General features: G+C 41.5%; 1 pseudogene; it reads right to left on the bottom strand.

Moving 5' to 3' along the window:
• The window catches only part of LOC103396995 (transcriptional activator MN1-like), a 16,571-nt pseudogene that overhangs the window by 8,579 nt on the left and 1,595 nt on the right, over positions 1-6,397 (bottom strand).

The following is a 6,397-nucleotide window of genomic DNA, read 5'->3' as shown; positions in this document are numbered from 1 at the left end:
TACATATATATACATATATACATATACATATATGTGTATATATATATATATTTATATATGTATGTATATATATATGTATATGTACGAACACATATTAACACACACACTAATAACACGTGCGTATGTGGCTTTGGTAACTAATTGCTCATCAAGATCGTTAACACATCAGATATAACGATCAATGTCAGAGGTTTGACACAGATTTGACCAGAAATAAATAGCCCTGGTTGACATGAAATGAGGGGTGAAAACTGTTCCACAGCGTCAACTCCTGAACACTTTCCACTGAAATAATGAAGTCACTCAAAGTGTAAGTGAATAATTTCCTAAGCTTTCCATAAAAACGGACATAGATTCAAAGATGCAGGGAGGAAGGGTGAAGAACACAAAAAGTTTTAAGAGAAATGGATGTGAACTGACACCAAGTGTGGCCTTTGAAAAAGCATAGAACCTAAGCTTGAACACCGACAATAGAAAAGTTCTTCAACAACTAAAGCTGTCATTTTCACTATACATGCATTGTTTAAACAGATGACGTGTCTTTCAATAATTATGAATAAATAGATTTGATCCTTTAGGGACAAATGTAAGGACTGACAGCAGGCAGCATCATCTCTTCTAATCTATAGTAGCGCAGAGATATTAGAACAGGATGACAAAGAGTAAAAAAGCTAAATTAACAGGAAAATTAGCCAATAATCCAAAGACTGAAAACAGTGTTCAACAATAACAATGTCTGAATTATTGAATTATTTAAATTAACGGTCGCAGGTAGTTTTTACTGGTCATAAGGACAATTTAGTCATTGGTCTGAAACAAATTTTATTAGGTGAGTTTATAATAGATAAATGCTGCTGTGTCAATTTAAATTGATTTAATAATTCTGTGATGTTCTTTTTTTGAGGATCAGATTTGATTGGCCATGCCAATATAGACCTTTCAGAGACTTAATGACAAACTAATTAATTAAAAGTATTAATTGACAGAAGATATCTCTTTAAAAATGATCATTAGCTGTAGTTTCGTGATAAACAATGTTTTGAACTGATATGATTTTAAGTCATATTTTCACTATGACTTAACTTTAAATGATTATGTTGTGTTTCTTGCCTCCTTTAGCGTAACCTAAGCATGAGATTGACTCCCTAACACCCGCCCTTCACACACACACACACGCACGCACATGCACACACACAGACACACACTCCGTCCTTACAAAACCCCCACCTCTTCCTCTTTTTTTCATCTCTGCTGTCTGAAGCACACAAATGCGAAACTATCAGGAGCTGTGATTTGTGCTAACTAGCTATCAATCCCTCCAGAGCTGCTGCTGCTACAGAAGCTGCTGTTTGTGCTGCTAATGTTAAAACTGTGGTTGCAGCTGCTGCTCCTAAAGCTCCTACTGCTACAGGACCAGTCTTGTCCAATAAAACATAGAAACAGAAAGATTGAAGATGGGGAGGAACATTATAGACAGATGAGAGAAAGACAGAGGGGGTTAAAGAGTGGGGAAGGAGGGGAGAGAGGGGGTGAGAGAGAGGGAAAGAGAAACAGAACAAGACAAGAGAGGGAACGTGAGATTAGAAAAAAAAATAGCGCAAGAGTGAGAGAAAGAGATAGAGACAGAGAGTAAGACAGAGACAGAGACAGAAAGAGGGACGGGACGAAGGATCGATGGGAGGGAAACTGAGGGAGAGTGAGAAAGGAAGAAAAATGTGGAAAAAGTGATGAAGACTAGGAGGAAAGTAAAAAAAACTGGAGGGAGTGGAGGGAGCAGGAGGAGGAGCGTTAAGACATGAGATGAAGACCCCTTTAAAAAAAAAACCTCACTTTTTCTGATAACACATGAAGTTTAAATATCATTGCTGTCAGAGACGTAACGATGTGAAGACGAGTCCCACAATGTGAATATGGTCACACTCTCCTCTTACCACCTTCTCTCTCTCTCTCTCTCTCTCTCACGCACGCACGCACGCACGCACACACACACACACACGCACGCACGCACACGCACACACACACACACACACACACACACAATCCAAGTTTTTATTTTTTGCTCTAATTCATTTTTTTAAAGAACCTTTACACACATTTTCTTCTTTTGTAAATGACAACAGGACACTTTTTTCACTGACCTCATTGTCATTTTACACTTTCACAAAGAAAAACAGCGACGACAGAAACAGTATTTTTTCCTCGAGTGTTAGTTATTTCTGTGCTCATTTATAATTAGAAAGAGAGGTGACATTAGCCACACACACAAGTGCACGCACGTACACACTCACACACAGACACATACACGTCAGGTCTCGATTTAGTATAAACAAAGCGCCTGAGTCCAGACTCTCCCGGCAGACATTGTTTCTCTGCTGAACAAGAGTCTCCAACGCTTTAAATGCTCTTAAACACACATACTGAGTTGACATATGTTCTACTATTTTCATTTGAAAATAACTGCATTATTATGTTTAAGTATATACACTATAACCCATTTAATCTTAGGAGCACATACATTCAACTTTGGGAAGCATTAAAAAAAGACAACGACTAACGAAGAGCGAATTACAAAAATGTGCCTATGAAAATACATTAATGCTTAGAATTATTTTTATTTACATATGATACTTTCATAGAATTGTATTTTTTCTGTTGTTTCGTTTCTGTTGTACTGTTTTTTTCTGCAGCACTAAAAAACTTAAAAAAAACTATCAAATTTAAAAAAGAATATATATATATTACATATGTATTAGATATAAACGCATGACAAATCATGTGAATAAAATTAATTATTATCGCAATAGTTTACACACAGCAATAAATAGACAATATTATAATTTTGGTTTTTAATTAAATTTACCTTTTCATTAAAAAACATTAAAATCCAAATAAATAAGGCTTCAATGATGTGTTTTTATTTAATTTAGGCATAATAAATAAAACTACAGACAACCGTAGTAGTAAAACATAATTGTATAATAACATATTTTATATTTATTTTTATAATTTATATTTAAAAATGTGACAATTATTTACACTGCATATTCAACTGAATATAAGACGATACAATAACGTTACAATAATTTAAAAATTTAAATTGAAAATCTACTTTCTGTCTTTAGATTATACATTCATACAGAATTGTTCTGTAGAAACATATCATTTATATAATTTCATATTTATATATATAAATTAGAATAATCATTTATATAGAAAACCTATAGTCTTCTTCTTTTTCTTTCGGCTTTGTCCCTTTTTCAGGGGTTGCCACAGCAAATCATTGATTTCCATCTCTCCCTGTTCTCTGTAAAACCTAAAAAAAATAGAAAACCTATTGGGAATTGGTTTATTTCCCCCAGCAAAAATATAAATATTTCTAACACCCAATGACTTCCTTAATGACATTAAATTCCTCACATTTGTGTTGTGTTGGTGTAGAGCCAGTGCACACTCGGCAGCCCTCGCATTTTTATCCCATGGTAATAAGAAAAACAAAACAAACGTAAGGAAGTGAAGGAAACCCCAGCTGCACCTATGCATATCCTCCAAAGCTATTAATCTTCTGAATGTAGCTGTTCACCCTGAAAAGCCAGATAAAGAAGCCCAGGAAATGTTTGCTTTTCTCCGCAGCTGCAGCAGCAGTGACTAAGAGTGTTTCTTTGCACAGACTATAGCTCCTCTGCGACACTAAAGATGCATGTTTAAGAACTAAGTGTTCTCAAATGGGAATTTAACACACCTTTAGACTGGAATCTCTTGGTGAGAATACAGTATTACACTCCTCCAAGATGAGGCACTACATTAGAACAGTCTAAAAAGATGCTGCTATAGGCCTAGACTGCTGGGGGGCATTGCATTTCATTTCATTTCACTTCATCTTGCACTTATAATGAGGACACAGACTCTACGGTCTTACTTTATTCTTCTGTCCTGTCCTATATTCATACCGACCACCATGTATACACTTAGGAAACTGGTCCCACTCTTTTACAGTTCTGCTGCCACCGGTGAACAGGAGGAGCACAGGACTACTGCCACTACCACTACTGCGACTTTTTTTTCTTCATTGGTTTTTATGTATTTGTACAATGTATGTTCTGATAACATCTATTGCACGTCTGTCCGTCCAGGGAGTGGATCCGTCACCTGTGGTTCTCCCTAAGGTTTCTACCTTTCTCTTTTCTCCCTGTTGAAAGGGTTTCTCTTTCGGTAGTTTTTCCTTACCCTGGCTGACGGTCTAAGGACAGAGGATGTTACCAACCCTGTGAAGCCCCATGTGACAAACTGTATTTTGTAAATGTGGGCTAAATAAATAAAATTTGATTGATTGATTTTAATAGTTTTAGGTGATTAACATTCTTTTCAGGTTTCTGAAGAATTTTACACTGTTACATAGTTTAACAAATGTACAAACGCTGATCATTTCTTGCAGCCTGAGCTGCAGGTGTGTGAGTGCGTGATGCTGAACAGTGAGGAAAAAGAAAAGAGAAATGGTCTTACCTTCTTTGCCACAGTTTTGGCTTGGTTTGTTTTTTTCCCAGGGTCCCATCGTCTTGTCATCCTCTGACCCATCCATCATGGTCTTGTCACTGGGCACGTACCAGGTGGCATGCTGCTCTGCCATGAGAGTGTCCAGATCAGTAGTGCCCATGGAATTCTTCCCAGAGTCCGGACTACAGCCCCCGAGCTCGCCGTCTCCGTTCTCCCCACTCTTCAAGGCCAGAGGCTGGTCCTCAGAGATACTAAACTGTTGCCGCTGCAGCTGAATCTGGGCCTGCAGAATCTCCAGGGGATGAATTTCTTCCTGGCCAGAGGTGCTGGATGGAGTACGTACCTGCTCCACTCCCGGGGTACCTGGGTGACTGATCCCATTGGCCTCAGTGCCCCCACTGCTGCTGTTCAGTCCATAGCTATCAGGTGTTGAGGTAGTGTGATTGTTAATGCCGATATTGAGAGGCTTCTGTCCGTTTACTAACCCGTGGTCACTTCTCTGCATTTTAGGCGAGCCAGTGATCAATGGGCTGCGATTGGGCTTTGCAACCCCTCCTGTGTCCGAGCTGGATGACACCTCATCCTTGTTGACAAAGTGGGCGCTCAAATCTTCAGTAAAGTCCACCCGTGGTGAGTTACTGTTGGAGTTAGTGACACTCTGAATGCCACTGTCCAGAGAAGACATCAGGCTGGCCTGGTTCCCCAACATTAGCTCACCCCCTTTGCCCCAGGAGGGCGATTGGATGCGTTTCTCATGTGGCGTGCCCCCACCCCTCTCCCCAATGCCAGCTGAGGGGGCCTGCTGGCCTGGACTTACAACAGGGTTACCATTGTCAGAGGAAAAAAAAATCCCAGGGCTTACATGTCCACTGTCTCTTTTTCTCCTCCCTCTCCCTCTCCCACTCCCTGTTGTTGCTTTCCCCTCACTGCACGGGGTAGCATCCATGTTGTAGTTTGGGGAGAGGGCATTGGCTTCCCCCTGCACCGTCTGGCTTTGACTTGCAGGCTTAGCGGAGTTGCTATTCCCGGTGCCAGGAATCTGGCTGTTCTGGGAAGTGGTGCTCTGAAAATATTCAGGACCAGCACTGCCTGTCCCATTAGATGTGCTGCTATTAATATCCTGCTCTGTCTGACTTAGTTTTCGTTTGCCGTCATTTTGGTTCTTTTTATTGAACGTTACATTGAGGTTGGGGGCCCCTAGGCTGGCGATCATGTTCTGGCAAGCTGTGGAAAGGGCTGCAAGGCAGCTCTGCCCAAAAACACTGTCCTTAGTGTTGGGTTTGCTAAAGTTCCCAAGAGACAGAGATCCTAACTTACTCACATTGGACCTTGGGCCTGCGGGGAACTCAGACTGAGGAGGGTAGCTCCCAGGTGAGGTGCTCACCCCCTGTGGAGCGCTGTGGGCCAATCCTTGACGATTAGTTCCCCTATAGGGAAAGTTGGGCTGTGTTGCCATGGGCGATGCAGGAAAATCAGCCGGCCTTCGCTCTGATGGTGCGTTTGGATGACCCGCTCCGGCTCCAGGAGACTGCATCTGTGAGAGGTTACCCATGTTGCCTCCAAACTGTGAGTGCATGCCTGGGGAATGTAGGGCTGGTACATGCCCATCTCCTGGTATTCTCATGGGCTTCTGCATACCCATGCCTGGCCTAAACATCATGCCGGTGCCATTCTGCTGTAGCCCCATGTCATGGGGTCCAGATTCGTTTCCTGCACCATTTCCTGCACGCTGTGACATCATCTCTCCTTGTGGGTGGGAACCTTGAAACCAAGAGTTATCTTGGGCAACATGAGGATCTATGTTGGGCATCCTGCCACTGTTTTCCTGGTCGAAGCTGGGCTGAGGCATGCCCCCCACCGGACCTCCGCGAGCCATGGGGCCGGGAGGTACTTCGCCGGTCTCTCC

The sequence above is a fragment of the Cynoglossus semilaevis genome, chromosome W, assembly GCF_000523025.1.
Source record: "Cynoglossus semilaevis isolate Cse_v1.0 chromosome W, Cse_v1.0, whole genome shotgun sequence".
In the NCBI taxonomy this organism is placed as follows: domain Eukaryota; kingdom Metazoa; phylum Chordata; class Actinopteri; order Pleuronectiformes; family Cynoglossidae; genus Cynoglossus; species Cynoglossus semilaevis.
The sequence above is the reverse complement of the archived record's forward strand: the minus strand, read 5'-3'. Positions and strand labels throughout refer to the sequence as shown.